The 17,359-nt window shown below is 42.3% G+C and overlaps 1 pseudogene; it reads left to right on the top strand.

Moving 5' to 3' along the window:
- LOC122554919 (NAD(P) transhydrogenase, mitochondrial-like) overlaps positions 1-17,359 on the top strand; it is a 242,989-nt pseudogene that overhangs the window by 47,552 nt on the left and 178,078 nt on the right.

Raw genomic sequence — 17,359 nt, 5'->3', positions numbered from 1 at the left:
CCCCGCATGATTCAGGTGGAGCCCGTCCCATCAGAACAGCTCCTTCCTTCCCCAGTACTGGTGTCAATGTCCCATAACTTCAAACCAGTTTCTCCCACACTAATCTTTGAGCGACGTGTTTACCTCTTTAATCTTGTTGGCCTGTGCCAATTTGCTCATGGCTCTGGTAGTAATCCAGAAGTTATTTGCCATTTTGGTTCTGCTTTTTAATTTAGCCCCAACTGCTCATATTCCTAGAGCAGAACTTCTTTCCTCTTTTTACCTAAATCATTGGTACTTACATGGACCACAGCAACTGGATCTTTCCTGTCCCACTCCAAGTTCCCTCTGCAACCCAGATGAGAGATCCTGAACCCATACCAGGCAAACAATACAACCTTCACGATTCTCAATCCTGGTCACAAAGAACCGTGTCTACTCCCCTGACTATATTACCTGAGATTACAACTGCATTTCTCTGTTCTCCCTGTTCTTGAAGCTGTGCCATGAAGCTGTGGTCAGTTTGCTCATCCTTCCTTTAGCCCCCACTCTCATCCACATGGAGCAAGAAGCTCAAAACTGTCAGACGAGCTCAAGAGCTGAGGATCTTTTATTACTACCCTCGGTTCCTTTTGCCTACTTCGCTCATAGTCACACCCACCTCTCCCTGATCTCCAATCGAATCCAAGGTAGTTAATCAAAGGGATGTGACTGCCTCCTGAAACACAGCATCCGGGTAACTCTTCCCCTCTCTGATGTATTGCAGTGTTTGAAATTCAGACTCCATCTCAGCTCTGAGCCAGAGTTTATTGAGCAATCAACACTTGCTACAGCTGTGGTCACTATGAACCACAATGGGGTCCATAAGTTCCCACTCATGCAGGTACAACATAACACCTGGCCCAGTATCTCTATTTTAAATTACCTAGTCCTTAATTTGATTTTTGAATTTTTTTCTGGTCTTTTAGTTTTAGCCTGTAAATATTTCCCCTACTTACCTTCAATCTGAAAGTAAACTATATAAAAGCAAATTACTGCGGATGCTGGAATCTGAAACCAAAAGACAAAATGCTGGAAAATCTCAGCAGGTCTGGCAGCATTTGTAAGGAGAGAAAAGAGCTGACGTTTCAAGTCTAACTGATCCTCTGTCAAAGCTTTGTCAAAGAGTCAGTTAGACTCAAAACGTCAGCTCTTTTCTCTTCTTACAAATGCTGCCAGACCTGCTGAGATTTTCCAGCATTTTCTCTTTTGGTGAAAGTAAGCTATAATAGATATTCAGATTAATAGCCATCACCAACCAATTAACATATGGTTTATTTGTGATGTTACACATTTGTGCTCAGCACCTGACCTTAGGGTTCAATTTATTTTGAACCGTGTCCCACTCCAGATGTGATCTCTCCTTCCTGACCATGCAAAGCTTACTGTTGCTTATTGGGCTTCAACTGGAAGCACTCAGCCCATCCACTCTTGGTCAGGTTGAAAATCACTTTTCTTCAGCCTTGAAGCAACTTATTTAGGCTGCAGACCATTCCCTCCAGAAATAGTACCGTAGCCTAGTAAAGCTCGAGATTTTTCACTAGATTTTTTTTTCCTCCGAACATCCTCCTGAATTTAAATAGTTGGAGAAAAAGTGATGAAATCCTTGTGAATCAATGTTGCATCCAAAATTCTCTGATCTCATGCATGAACTTGGAACAGCAGGCAGCGATCTAGAGCAGGAGTGCTCAGTCGTGCTTTCCTTCTGTCACACTGAATGCTGAGGCCAGTTGTAACCTGGACCAATTAGCATAATAGCAGTCTGGGAGTAAAATCCAGCATATTCAGCCATAACCTTCCTTCTTCTGAAATTAAAATGACGATCCTTTTGTGGCTGTGGCAAGAGCTGACTAAATTGATCCATTTCTGTTGTATTAATGTGATGACAGGTTCAAACCCACTGAAGAAATGTTTTAGAGTCATACAACATGGAAACAGATCCTTTGGCCCAAATCATCCATGCCAAAGAGGTTTCCTATATTTCTATCCATGTAGCTGTCCAAATGTCTTTTAAATTTTGTAATTGTATTCGCCTCTACCACTTGCTCCAGCAGTTCATTCCATATATGCACCACCCTCTGTGTAAAAAAGTTGTCCCTCAGGTCCCTTTTAAGTCTTTTCCCTCTCATCTGAAACCTATGTCCTCTAGTTTTGGACTCCCCCACCTGGAGAAAAGATGGTTGCTATTTACCTTATCTATGCCCCTTATGATTTTATAAACCTCGATAAAGTCATCCCTCAAACTCCTACGCTGCAGGGAAAAAAGTCCCAGCCTATCCAGCCTCTTCTTATAACTCAAACCCTCCAGTCTCAGTAGCATCTTTCTAAACCTTTTTAACATCCTTTCCAGTTTAATAACATCCTTCCTGTAGCAAGGCGACCAGAATTGTATGCACTACTCCAAATGTGACCTTACCACTATCTTGCACAGCCGTAACATGACATCTCAACCCCTGTACTCAGTGTTCTGACCAGTGAAGACAAGGGTACAAAATATCTTCTTTCTCACCCTGTCAACCTGTGAAGCCACTTTTAATGAAATATGCAGCTGCACCCCTAGGTTTCTCTGTTTGACAACACTCCCTGGGCCCTACCATTAGCTGTCTAAATCCTGTCCTGGTTTGTCTTACCAGAGTGCAATACCTTGTATTTATCTAAATTAAAATCGAACTGCCATTCCTCAGCCCACTGGCCCAGTTGATCAGGATCCTGTTATTCTCTTAGATATCATACAGAATCCCTACAGTTCTGGTCAGCAGACTACCAGAAAGATGTAGATGGTTTGGAGAGGTTATAGAGAAGGTTTACCAGGATGTTGCCCACTGTGGGGGGTTTTTAGCTATGAGGAAAGTTTGGATAGACTGGATTTGTTTTCATTGGAATGCAGGAGGTTGAGAGGCAACCTGATAGAGGTTAAAAGATTGTGAATGGCATGGATAGAATGGAAAGTATGAGGCTTTTTCCCAGGGTGGAGGGGTCAATTTCTTCGGGGCACAGGTTCAAGGTGCCAGGCATGAAGTTTAAAAGAGATATGAGAGGCAGGTTTTTCACACAAAGGGTGGTGAGTGCCTGTAACGTGCTGCCAAAGGGGGTGGTGGAAGCAAACACAACAGCAGCATTCGAGAAACACCTGGATGAATATATGAATAGGAAGGGAATAGAGGGATACGGATCCTTTAAGTGAAGGCAATTTTAGTATGGAAGGGCAAAATGTGTCAGTGCAGGCTGGGAGAGCTGAAGGGTGTGTTCCTGTGCTGTATTGTTCTTTGTTTTTATATTCATCCTCGCTGTCCATTATTGCACCAATTTTGGTGTCATTCACAAACTTACTAACCATGCCTCCTATATTGTTATCCAAATGATTTATATATCCTGAGGGACAGGATGTATATGTATTTCGAAAGGCAAGGACTGATTAGGGATAGTCAACATGGCTTTGTGTGTGGGAAATCATGTCTCACAAACTTGATTGAGTTTTTTGAAGAAGTAACAAAGAGGATTGATGAGGGCAGAGCGGTAGATGTGATCTGTATGGACTTAAGTCAGGCATTCGACAAGGTTCCCCATGGGAGTCTGGTTAGCAAGGTTAAATCTCATAGAATACAGGGAGAACTAGCTATTTTGATACAGAACTGGCTCAAAGGTAGATGACAGAGGGTGGGGGGGGAGGGTTGTTTTTCAGAATGAAGGTTTGTGACCAGTGGAGTGCTGGGTCCGCTACTTTTCATCTTTTATTTAAATGATTTGGATGTGAGCATAAGAAGTATAGTTAGTAAGTTTGCAGATGACACTAAAATTGGAGGTGTGGTGGACAGCGAAGAAGGTTACCTCAGATTACAACGGAATCTTGACCAGATGGGCCAACGGGCTGAGAAGTGGCAGATGGAGTTTAATTTAGATAAATGCGAGGTGCTACATTTTGGGAAAGGAAATCTTAACAGGACTTATACACTCAATGGTAATGTCCTCGTGAATGTTACTGAGCAAAGAGACCTTGGAGTGCAGGTTCATAGCTCCCTGAAAGTAGAGTTGCAGATGGATAGGATAGTGAAGAAGGCGTTTGGTATTCTTTCCTTTATTGGTCAGAGTATCGAATACTGGAGTTGGGAGGTCATGTTGCAACACATTGGTTGGGCCACTGTTGGAATATTGTGTACAATTCTGGTCTCCTTCCTATTTGATTCAGGGGGTTGAAAGGGTTCAGAAAAGATTTACAAGGGTGTTGGCAGGTTGGAGGATTTGCGCTATAGGGAGAGGTTGAATAGGCTAGGGCTGTTTTTCCTGGAGCATTGGAGGCTGAGGGGTGACTTTATAGAGGTTTATAAAATCATGAGGGAAATGGATAGGATAGAAGTCTTTTCCCTGGGGTAGGGGAGTCCAGAACTAGAGGGCATAGGTTTAGCATGAGAGGGGAAAGATATAAAAGGGACCTAAGGGCAACTTTTTCACATAGTGGGTGGTACATGTATAGAATGAACTGCCAGGAGAAGTGGTGGAGGCTAGTACAATTGCAACATTTAAAAGGCATCTGGATGGGTATATGAATAGGAAGGGTTTGGAGGGATATAGGCCCTGTGCTGGCAGGTGGGACTAGATATGGTTGGGAGCGAAGGATCTGTTTCAATGCTGTACAACTCTATGACTCTATAAATGATGAAGAGCAGTGGACCCAGCACCGATCCTCATGGCACAGCACTAGCCATGGGCCTCCAATCTGAATAATAACCCTGTACTAGCACCCTCTGTCTCCTCTTGTCATGCTAAATTTTTTTTATCCATTTGGCCAGCTCTTCCTTCATCCCATGTGATCTACCTTTACTAACCAGTTTACTATGTGGAACCTTGTTGAAGGCCTTACTAAAGTCCATGCAGACAATGTCTGCAACTCTGCCTTCATCTATCTTCTTGATCAACTCTTCAAAATACTCAGTCAAATTTGTGAGGCACAATTTCCCATGCACAAAGCCAGGCTGACTATCGCTAACCAGTCCTTGCCTTTCCAAATGCATGCAGATCATGTCTCTCAGAAGCCTCTCCATCCACTTGCCCACCACTGAGACTCATTCGGCTGTAGTTCCCTGGCTTTTCCTTGCAGCCTTTCTTAAATAATGACACCACATTAGTCAATCTTCAATCTTCTGGCACCTCACCCAGGGCTGTCGATGATACCGCTATCTCTGCCAGGGGCCTTGCAATTTTTTCCCTAGATTTGCATAATGTCATGGGCTGTACTTGATCAAGTCCTGGGATTTGGAAAGGTAAAGGGTTAGGGAGAAAGGCATGAACAAAAAGGAAATAAATCAGAATTCATTTCAGTGAGGGGTAATGAAGTTGTGTGTTCAGGTCAGTAAGACACACAGCGAAGCAGGCAAGAGGGAAAACTAACTGGATGTACTGTGGAGCATGTAGATTGTAGGGCAGGAAAGAAGACAACAATGTATATTTTAAAAAAAATACTGGCTTATTTACGGCCAGTGGCCTTTCCTATTCTGAAGCATTTTACATTCCACATTCAAAGCTGGCATGTATGAAGTGGTTGAACTTATTATGACAGGGAATGTGGGGAAATAAACAATATTTCCCCTCTCAAATGCTACAAAGCTGCCATTCAAAGTAGTATAGGCACATGAGGAAAAAAATTGAAGGAAGTTGGGAAAAGTATTGTGATTGGAAAGATCTATTGCAGTTCAGAAGGAGGCCATTTGGCCCATTGTGTCCATGCTATTGTGACCGTGCTAATCCAATATTCTAGCTCTTAACCTGTAACCCCGGAGGATGTGGCAACACAAATGAATGCCCAAATGTTGCTTAAGTGTTATAACACTCAACTATTCTTAAAAGCAGTAGGGTCCAGACACCCACCAGCCTCTGAGTAAAAGAGAGTCTACTCACCTCACATCTTAGCTTTCTACCTCTCAACTTAAATCAATTTCCTCTGGTTATTGACCCCAGGGTAGGAAAAAGTACCTTTATATCAACCCTATCTCTGCCCGTTATCATCTCATTCAGCTCTATCAGGTTGCTGCTCAAATTTCACTGCTCCATGGAAGAAAAACAGTCTATCCAATCTTTCCTCATCACTTAGACCCTCTAAACCAGGCAGCATCCTGGGTTATCCCCTCTGCACCCTCTCCAGTGCAATAACATCTTTCCTATAATGTAATCACCAGAACTGCATGCACTGGTTGGTGCCTAACCAGTCTTTTATGCAATTCCAACATAACCTCCTCACTGTTCTGTTCTGTGCTTCAGCTAAAAAAGGCAAGTATCCCAGAAGCCTTCTTTACCACGTGATCTACCTGCTATGCTACCTTTTGGGATCTGTAAATACGCATTGTCTCTCTGATCTTTCCAGGAACCTACCATATATAATGCAGTCCCTTGCCTTGTTAACCCTCCCCAAAAACATACATTGCCTCATGCTTTTCGAGTTGAATTCCACTGGTTACTGTTTGTCCAACCTGGCCAGTTCATTGATATCCTCCTTAGCTATCCTTCTCACTCTACAAGTTTTCATATCATTTGCAAATTTCTTGATCATATACCCTAGATCTAAATCCAAATCATTAATTTAAAGTACAAACAGCAACAGAGCTCTGTGGAACCTCACCGTCAACAGACTTCCAGTCACAGAAATATCCCTCCACCATCAATGTCTGCTTCCTGCAGGTCAGCCAATTTAGGATCCAGTGTACCACTTGAATACCATGGGCTCTTACTTTCTTGACAGTCTTTCATAAGGGACTATATCAAAATTCTTGTTCAAGTCCATGCAAACCACTTCGAATGTACTAGTCTCATAAACACTCATGGTTCAATAAATATTCAAACAAATTTGACAAATATTGAAACATAGGAAATAGGAGCAAGGTTTGGCCATTGTCCTAACCTTCCTTATGCCTGAAAGGTCGATTCTCCTGCTCCTCAGATGCTGCCTGATTGGCTGTGCTTTTCCTACATCACACTCTTCTGACATTGTCATTTCAAGCCTGCTCCACCATTCAGTATTATCATCCTGTTCCCAGTTTTTCTCCTCCCTTTTGATAGACGTTGACTAGGAAACTTCAGGCCAATCAGCGCTGGGGAAGTTATTAGAAAGAATTCTGCAATATATATATATCTATATATATATATATATATATTATGTGCACTTGCAGAGATTCAGGTTTGGACTGGCATATTTAGACTTTTAAAAAGCACATGATATAGTACGACATGGCAGGTTGGTTAGCAAATTAGAAATGCTTGGGATTGATGGGTACTTGGCAGGAAGGATTAGACGTTAGCTAAAAGATAGGAAACAGAGGTAGGTTTGGATGGGCATTTCTCAGATTGGGGATGTGTAAAAGTGATGTTTTTTAGGGATTGGTATTAGGACCCTTGCTTTTTGTGATTTGTATTAATGATTTGGAGATGTGTGTTGAGGGAAAAATCTCTAAATTTGGAAATGATACTAAGCTAGGGAGAATAGTTAATTTTGAGGATAATGCTGAGCGACTTCAGAGGGACATTGACAGTTGGCCAAATGGGCAGACACCAGGCAGATGAATTTCAATGCAGAGAAATGTGAGGTAATGCATTTTGGTAGAAGAAACACGAAGAGACAATATGGGCTCAATGGTACAACTCTGAGGGGAGGAGAGGAACAGATGGCCCTCCGCGTGAAGGTGGCGAGACAAATTGATACAGTTGCTAAGAAGGCTTATAGGATCCTCCGGTTTATTAAGATTATGAAAGCAAGAAAGTGATGCTACACTTTTGGAGTACTGTGTTGTGTTCAGTTCTGGGCCATAATTAAGGAAGATTGTTAAAGTCCTGGAGAGAGTTCAAAGGAGATTTACTAGAATGATACCAGGAATGAAGGATTTTAGATACAATTAAAGATTATAGGAATTGGGCTTATTCTTGGAGCAGAGAATTTTAAAAGGCGACCAGATTGAAGTGTTCAAAATTATGAACAAGTTTGAAGGATAAAGGAGGATATTCTGTTTCTGCTAGTTGGTATGCCAATAACTAGGGGTCATAGTTTCAAAATTGTCACCAAGAGGGCTAGGAGTGAGATGAGGAGAAACTTTGTTCTTCAGAAAGTTGACAAGAAATGGAAAGCACTGCCTGGGGAGTGGTGAAGGCGGATTCCATAGGTTTGTTTCCAAAGAGAATGAGATATACATTTGAAAGTTATGAATTTAGAGGGCTACAGAGAAAGGGATGGAGAATGGAATTAGCTGGGAGCTGGTACAGACATGATGGATCAAATGGCCTCCTTCTGTACTGTAAAATTCTATGATTCGAAGTTAATTAGCAATGGATAGCATGGATATAAATAGCATGGATTTGTTAAGGGATGGTCATTTGGGTAGCACCTACAGAGAGGTGGTCACTTTGCAGTGTAAGATCCCACAGGCAAGAGGGAATAGGTGATGACCAGCCAGAGTAAGAAGACTAGGTCGGCAGTGCAGGAGTCCCCTGAGGCTAGTCACCTGCAAAACAGATTTATTGTTTTGGATAATGTTGGGTGGAAATGTCCTTTCTGAAAACCTTTGATGAGGTCCCACTTGAGAGATTAATGTGCAAAATTAGAGCACATGAGATTGGGCTTGGTATACTGTCATGGACACGGAGAAAGTGAGGACTGCAGATGCTGTAGATCAGAGCTGAAAATGTGTTGCTGGAAAAGCGCAGCAGGTCAGGCAGCATCCAGGGAACAGGAGAATCGATGTTTCGGGCATAGGTCCTTCTTCAGGATTCCTGAAGAAGGGCCTATGCCCGAAACGTCGATTCTCCTGTTCCCTGGATGCTGCCTGACCTGCTGCGCTTTTCCAGCAACACATTTTCAGCTGTCATGGACATGGAACTGGCTGGCAGATAGAAAACAAAAAGTAGGAATAAACGGATCAATTTCCAATTGGCACCTAGTGACTAGTGGGGTACGACAGGGATTAGTGCTTGGATCTCAGCTATTCACAATCTGTATTAATGTTGTAAGTGAGGGAACTGAGTATAATATCTCCAAGTTTGCAGATGACTGACACTGGGTGGGATGACTGGATGGGAGGGTGAGTTGTAAGGAAGATGCAAAGATAACTCAGTGTGATTCGGACAAGTTAAGTGAGTGGGCATATCCATACAGATGCAGTATAATGTGAACAAATGCGAAGTTCTCCATTTTGATAGCAGCAGCAGGAAGGCAGATTATTATCTGAATGGTGATAGATTGGAAAAGGGGAAGGTGGACCGAGACCTGGGTATCCTTGTACATCAGTCGCTGGAAGTAAACATGCATATGCAGCAGATGGTGAAGAAGGCAAACAACGTGTTGGCTTTCATAGTGAAAGGATTCAAGTACAGGAGCTGGGATGTTTGGTGCAACGATACAGGGTGTTGGTGAAACTGGAACAGTGCGTGTGGTTTTGGTCTATTTATCAGAGGAAGGATGTTCTGCCTATGGACAAGTGCAACCAAACAAGTTTACCAAACTGATTCCTCTGAAGAATGACTGGATCAGTTAGGACTATATTCACTGGAGTTTCAAAGAATGAAGGGAGATTTCCTAGAAACTTATAAAATTCTAACAGGACTAAACAGAGTTAAAGCAGGAAGGGCGTTCTTGATGATACGGGAGTCTAAGCATTGGTTGCATTCTAAGAATTCAGGGTAAGACTAAGATAAAGAGAATTTTCTTCACCCAGGGAGTGGGTGCATCTGTGGAATTCTTTGCCACAGAAAGCTGTTCAAGCTAGAACATTGAATGTTTTCAAGAAGGAGTCAGATGTAGTTCTTAAGGCTAAAGGGATCAAAAGGGTCTGGGGAGGAAGCAGGAACAGAGTACTGATTTGGAAGAGTAGCCATGATCATATTGAGTTGTGGAGCAGGAGAGCAGGCTTAAAGAGGTGAATGGCCTAATCGTGCTCCTGTTTTCTATGTTTCTATGTAAGAAGGTACAGACACTGAGGCAGTGAAGGATGGTATTCTGATGTCCCAGTGTGTTATTGCTCCTCGACAATGATTGATCAGTGGAAGAAAATTCAATGGAGTCAGTGAAAATTAATTACTTGCAATCCCTCGAGAAACATTTGGAGGAATTTCTGGAAGACGAGGTGATCATAAATTTTGGAGTGGTGATGGCCCAGTGATATTATCACTAGGCTATTAATCCAGAATCCCAGGGAATGTTCTGAGAATCCAGGTTCAAATCCTGTCATGGCAGCTAGTGGAATTTAAATTCAATAAAAATCTGGAATTAAGAGTCTAATGGTGATTGTGAATCTGTTGTCATCTGTAAGAAAAAAAAACATCTGGTTCACTAATGTCCTTTAGGGAAAGAAGGTGCCATCTTTACCTGGTCTGGTTGTACATATAACTCCATACCCATAGCAATGTGGTTGACTCTTAATCTCCTAGGAATGGGCAGTAATTGCCAGCCTGGTCAGTTATGCCCACATACTGTAAATTGGCATAAAAAACCTCATTGCAAACCGGAAAGACTCAGTCCTTCCTAATGTAGAAGGAGATGAGATCTCTCATGTGCTGCCCAATTGTCTCTTAAACAATTCCAGATTTTGTTTTGCCTCTCCTGCTCCATGCGGACGTACTGTTTTCATTGTTTATGTCAAGAAGAATTTTCTGGCACGAGTCCTAACTGTTTTATTAGCTTAAATCTGTGTCGTCTCATTCTAATTCGACAATTGAATTCATGGGTGCAATAGTGCAATGTTTACATTATTTCACTGATAATCCAAGGAGTAAGAGTGAAAATCCTACTGTAACAGTTTGATGATATGAATTTGACTTCTCTAGCTTTTCCATAATTTTTTTCTGCTCCTTTGCACACCCTCCCTTTTGTTCTTTTCACCATCCTCTCTTAATTACTTTTATATTCTGTGTTGTCCTGTGCATTGTTCAATAGGGTGTGGGAATTAAAATAGTGCTTGAATCTGGCAACTGAGAGTGAGCCTGTAACTTGCCTTGTATCTGTACACTGACATCCAATCCTGAGGTAAAATCAGGGTTAGGTCATCCCTGCAATTCACAAATGCAGGAGATTAATACATTTAAATGATGCAAAGTAGATTTCCTGAGCTTTAATGGTGTCCACTGAAAATAAAAATGAGGAGAATTGCTGATCAGGCTCCTGACTGACTTTCAGTATCCCACCATATTAAGATCTATCCTGGGATGGGTACTGGCTTATTTAAGTTTAAATTATGATTTGTTTCCACAGAACTGCAGCACTTGAGCAGTTTAAATTTTTGGGTGTGGAACCATTGGAAGTTATCATAAAAGAGTCTGGAGAAGGTACAGGAGGTTATGCCAAAGTAATGTCTAAGGAGTTCATTGATGCAGAGATGAAGCTGTTTGCGAGACAGTGTCAAGAGATAGATATAATCATCAGTACGGCCCTCATTCCAGGTAGGATGTTTTACAGTTGAAATACTCAAGTTAAATTGGGCAGCTTGGAAGCTTATTGATCTTACAGTTTCTTACCTTGTAACAAGTATATTAGCCTGCTAGCTCAATACAAAATTAGTTTCATGTCAAAGTCATACGGAATTTGTGCTTGGATCTGAGATGTTAAAGTAAGTGGAGTCTGCATGCGTGGAAAACAGAGTGTCGGTCAGGAAAACATGGATGGTTCAATGCAAAAAATATAGAGGAGTTAACTTTTCTTTGAAGGAGTATCCTTATTTGGTGTTGAAAGTGTTTTAAAGTCTAAGAAAAATGGAAATAAATAATGAGTGTATTGATATTTCAGTTGGTATTTTAAAGTGATGAAAGCAATATAAATACTTCTCTAGCCTTTATCGTTTTGGGGATATTGGCATTCCTCACAGAAGAAAACATTGACTAACCCTGGATGGTTCTTGTCTTTGCACTTGGCTTTGTAACATAATTATATTAGAATTGGCACAATCCGCTGTTATTAAAAACACATGATCTTCTGGCCAGTGCCTTTTTGATGTACAAAAAGCTGAAACAATCTCCCAGAAACCTCCTTTACCATATAGAATTCGAATAAGATTTTATTGTCACATGTACTCAAATATAGAATACACTGAAAAGTTTATGATCGGTCATTTTCTGGGCCATCTTGGTTGCACATTTGATTACAAAACTAAAATTTAAAAAAAAAGCAGAAATGAAAGAAACAAAGCCAAAAATGGTCAGATATTTCTTTTTTAAGACTTATCTCCATGTCGGAACCCAGATCAAGGGAGAAGCTGAATGCTTGCTGCCACTGATGTTTACCACCTCTGATCTCCTCCTGCTGCCGTCTCCAATTCCGATATAGTTTCAGACTAGGCTTCACCTAAAGGCTCAAAGGCATGAGAGGCACATGTAATATTTGAGAGGAGGAGCTGGTATCTGGACCAGTGGAATACAGGTAGGGACAGAACCCAAACCTGTACCACTGGGGCTTTTATAGAACATAGAACATAGAAGAATACAGCGCAGTACAGGCCCTTGGGCCCTCGATGTTGCGCCGATCCAAGCCCACCTAAACTACACTAACCCACTATCCTCCATATACCTATCCAATGCCCTCTTAAATGCCCATAAAGAGGGAGAGTCCACCACTGTTACTGGCAGGGCATTCCATGAACTAACGACTCGCTGAGTGAAGAACCTACCCCTAACATCAGTCCTATATCTACCCCCCCTTAATTTAAAGCTATGCCCCCTTGTAATACCCGACTCAATACGCGGGAAAAGGTTCATACTGTCGACCCTATCTAACCCCCTAATCATCTTGTACACCTCAATCAAGTCACCCCTAAACCTTCTTTTCTCTAGTGAAAACAGCCCCAAGTGCCTCAGTCTTTCCTCATACGATTTTCCTTCCATACCAGGCAACATCCTGGTAAACCTCCTCTGCACCCGTTCCAATGCCTCCACATCCTTCCTATAGTATGGCGACCAAAACTGCACACAATATTCCAGATGCGGCCGTACCAGAGTCTTATACAACTGCATCATGACCTCAGGACTCCGGAACTCAATTCCTCTACCAATAAAAGCCAGTACGCCATATGCCTTCCTCACCGCACTATTTACCTGGGTGGCAACTTTCAGAGATCTGTGTACATGGACACCAAGATCCCTCTGCTCATCCACACTACCAAGTATCCGACCATTAGCCCAGTACCCCATCTTTTTGTTATTCTTCCCAAAGTGAATCACCTCGCACTTAGCTACATTGAATTCCATCTGCCACCTTTCTGCCCAGCTCTGCAGCTTCTCTATATCCTGCTGTAACCTGCCACATGCTTCCTCACTGTCAACAACTCCTCCGACTTTCGTGTCATCCGCAAACTTGCTCACCCAACCTTCTAACCCCTCTTCCAGGTCATTTATAAAAATGACAAACAGCAATGGTCCCAAAACAGATCCTTGCGGAACACCGCTAGTGACGGCACTCCATGAAGAAACTTTGCCATCAACTACTACCCTCTGTCTTCTTCCATCCAGCCAATTCCTAATCCAAACCTCCAACTCACCCTCAATGCCATATCTCCGTATTTTCTGCAGTAGCCTACCATGGGGAACCTTATCAAACGCCTTACTAAAATCCATATATACCACATCTACCGCTTTCCCCTCATCAACCTCCTTCGTCACCTTTTCAAAGAATTCAATAAGGTTTGTGAGGCACGACTTGCCCTTCACAAAACCATGCTGACTATCCTTGATCACATTATTCCTATCTAGATGTGCATAAATCCTATCCCTTACAATTCTCTCTAAGACTTTGCCCACAACAGAAGTGAGACTCACCGGCCTATAGTTACTAGGGCTATCCCTACTCCCCTTTTTGAACAAGGGAACCACATTTGCTATCCTCCAGTCTTCTGGGACTACTCCTGTAGACAAAGAGGACATAAAAATCAAGGCCAATGGCTCTGCAATCTCCTCCCTTGCTTCCCAGAGAATCCTAGGATAAATGCCATCAGGCCCAGGGGACTTATCTATTTTCACCTTTTCCAGGATTTCCAACACCTCTTCTCTACATACCTCAAAGCCATCCATTCTACTTATTTGTGCCTCAGTATTCTCATCGACAACAATGCCCTGTTCCTGAGTGAATACTGAAGAAAAGTATTCATTCAGTGTCTCCCCAATCTCTTCCGCCTCCACACGCAACTTCCCCCTACTATCCTTGACTGGACCTATTCCTACCCTAGTCATTCTTTTATTCCTAACATACCTATAGAAAGCCTTAGGGTTTTCCCTAATCCTATCTACTAAGGACCTTTCATGTCCCCTCCTTGCTGCTTTTAGCTCTCTCTTCAGGTCCTTCCTGGCTACCCTATAACTCTCAATCGCCCCAATTGAACCTTCACGTCTCATCTTGAGATAGGCCGCCCTCTTCCATTTAACAAGGGATTCCAATTCCTTATTAAACCACGGCTCCCTCGCACGACCCTTTCCTACCTGCCTGACAGGTACATAATTATCAAGGACACTCAATAGTTGCCCCTTGAACAAGTTCCACATATCATTTACACTCTTGCCTTGGAGTCTACTTTTCCAAGCCACACATCCTAAGTCATGCCTCACCGCATCATAATTTCCCTTACCCCAGCTATAATTCTTGCCCTGTAGTACACACTTATCCCTCTCCATCACGAGTGTAAAAATCACCGAATTATGGTCACTATCCCCAAAGTGCTCACCTACCTCTAATTCTAACACCTGGCCTGGTTCGTTACCCAGAACCAAATCCAGTATGGCCTCACCTCTTGTTGGCCTGTCTACATATTGTGTCAGGAAACTCTCCTGCACACATTGAACAAACACTGACCCATCTAACGAACTTGAGCTATAGCTTTCCCAATCAATATCAGGAAAGTTAAAGTCCCCCATAACAACCACCCTATTACTGTCACTCATCTCCTGAATCACCTTCCCAATCCTTTCTTCAATGATTCTAGGACTATTAGGAGGCCTGTAAAAGACTCCTAACAGGGTGACCTCACCTTTCCTATTCCTAACCTCAGCCCAAACTACCTCAGATGGCAAGTCCTCATCCATCGTCCTTTCCACCGCTGTAATACTATCTTTGACAAGCAATGCCACACCTCCCCCTCTTTTACCCCCACCTCTAAACCTACTAAAACATTTAAATCCCAGAACCTGCAACAGCCAATCCTGTCCCTGTTCTAGCCATGTCTCCGTAATATGCAGCATTATTCTTCGGTGCATCCTCTTTCACCATTTTCCCTCATTAACTCTTCCTTTATCCTCCTCCTCAAAGCAGCTGACTGAACTATCAACTCAGTAAGGATGCCATGAAAGCTCCCAGCATGCTCTGGCTGGTGTCTGCTGGAGGACTTGAATTTTTCTTAGGTCTTATAAACTTCTTCCGGACCATCTCTTCTATCCAAATTCCACAAGGATCCTAATGTTTTCAGCATGGATAAGCAGCCTAGATCCAGGGCCTACTTTCTCTCCACTTCCACCAGATAATTTAAAGAACACCAAAAATCTGTGTGGGGTTTGCACATTCTCCCTGTGTCTGCGTTGGTTTCCTCCGGGTGATCTGGTTTCCTCTCACAGTCCAAAGATTTCAGATCAGGTGAATTGGCCATGTTAAATTGCCCATAATGTTAGGTGCATCAGTCAATGGGAAATGGGTCTGGGTGGGTTACTCTTCGGAGGGTCGGTGTGGACTTGTTGGGCTGAAGGACCTGTTTCCACACTTTAGAGAATCTAATCCATTCTAATCTAACCCAAAAGTGTTCTAGTCTTTTTTGGTGTCAGCTTTAGACAGGTAGCCCAAGTTCACTATAAACTTGCCTTAAGTTTCAGGCAGAAATGGAAGATCACCTCAAATATGATGTTGGTAGTAATAATGGATGAGCCGTGTAACAACTCTAGGAGAAAATGAGGACTGCAGATACTGGAAATCAGTCGAAAAGTGTGATGCTGGGAAAGCACAGCAGATCAGGCAGCAGGAGAATCGACGTTTTGGGCATAAGCCACATTCCTGATTAAAGGCATATGGCGGAAACGTTGAATCTCCTGCTGCTTGGATGCTGCCTGACCTACGGTGCTTTTCCAATGCCACACCTTTTGGCTGTATAGCAATTCTGTCTTAGCTACAATTGTAAACTAATGGGCATGTATAGAGAGCAATAACAATAAATAACATTTATGTAGCCCTCTTCACATAGTAAGGCATCCCAAGATCTTTAATAGGAGCATTATTAGACTACGTTTGACACACAGAACCATGCAATGAGACTTTTGGACAGGTAACCAAATATCTGATGAAGAGGAAAGAGAAAAGAGAGGTAAGGAGGTTTAGGATGGGAATTCCAGATCATTAGTGCCTTAGTAGATAAGGGCACTTAGTAATGGAGTAAATTAAAGCAGGAATGCTCCATAGATCATAATTGGAGAAACATGGAGACCTCTGAGGGCTGCACAGTCAGTTTACATCAATGATATAGCCAGAAATTCCCCTGACTAGTTTGCCTGCAAGGCCCTCGTATTTACTGCAGCATTTCATTGCTGAATCTTGCTAAAGACAGGAAGAATTTAAACAACAGTAGATTCTGGGTCTAATATGATTAGCCAAAAGCACTAGTATCCTGGAGTTTTAGTGAGAGGAAGTTGCTCCCAGCTGAATCTGTGCATGAGGAATTAATTTGAAGAAAATCAGATAAGATCAGGAATGACTCAGCACTTAAAACATTTAAAGGTTATATATCATGTATCTCTTCTGAGACTTGCTTTGAAGCTGAGGAAGTCAAACAAAGACAGGTTTGACACACATTCTCACAACAATCATAATTTGGATACATTACCATGCTGTGTGAGGAAAATTTTGGAGAAAAATCCATACCATGCAGAAAGAGGCCATTCAGCCCATCAAGTCTGCACAGACCCTCCAAACAGATCACACCCAGACCCAGCCCCCCCAACTTATCCCAATAACACTACATTTCCCATGACCAATCCACTGAACCTGCACATCTTTGGACATTGACTTGAATGACTTAAGTTATGAACGTTCTAGTCAAGAATAAGAATGAATCATGTATTAGATATAGACAACTGGAATCAAATGAATCTCTTGAAGAGTATAAAGAATGTAGGGGCATTCTCAATAGGGAAATCAGGAAGGCAAAGAGCTGATATGAGGTAGCCTCGGCAGATAAGGTTAAGGAAAGTCCAAAGAGATTGTACAAGTACATTAAGAGCAAAAGAGCAACTAAAGAGAAAACAGAGATCCTTAAATCTCTCAGGCTAAAATAAGAGAGGGACTGTTCCCAATTTGTCAGCTGTGTCACAATAGTAATAACTTTATATTAGAAAGATCAACGATGTTGTTTCTGTA

The sequence above is a fragment of the Chiloscyllium plagiosum genome, unplaced genomic scaffold, assembly GCF_037043375.1.
Source record: "Chiloscyllium plagiosum isolate Xiang-an unplaced genomic scaffold, Cpla_swu_hap1 HiC_scaffold_1, whole genome shotgun sequence".
Classification (NCBI taxonomy): domain Eukaryota; kingdom Metazoa; phylum Chordata; class Chondrichthyes; order Orectolobiformes; family Hemiscylliidae; genus Chiloscyllium; species Chiloscyllium plagiosum.
This window is presented reverse-complemented; position numbering and strand designations above follow the sequence as displayed.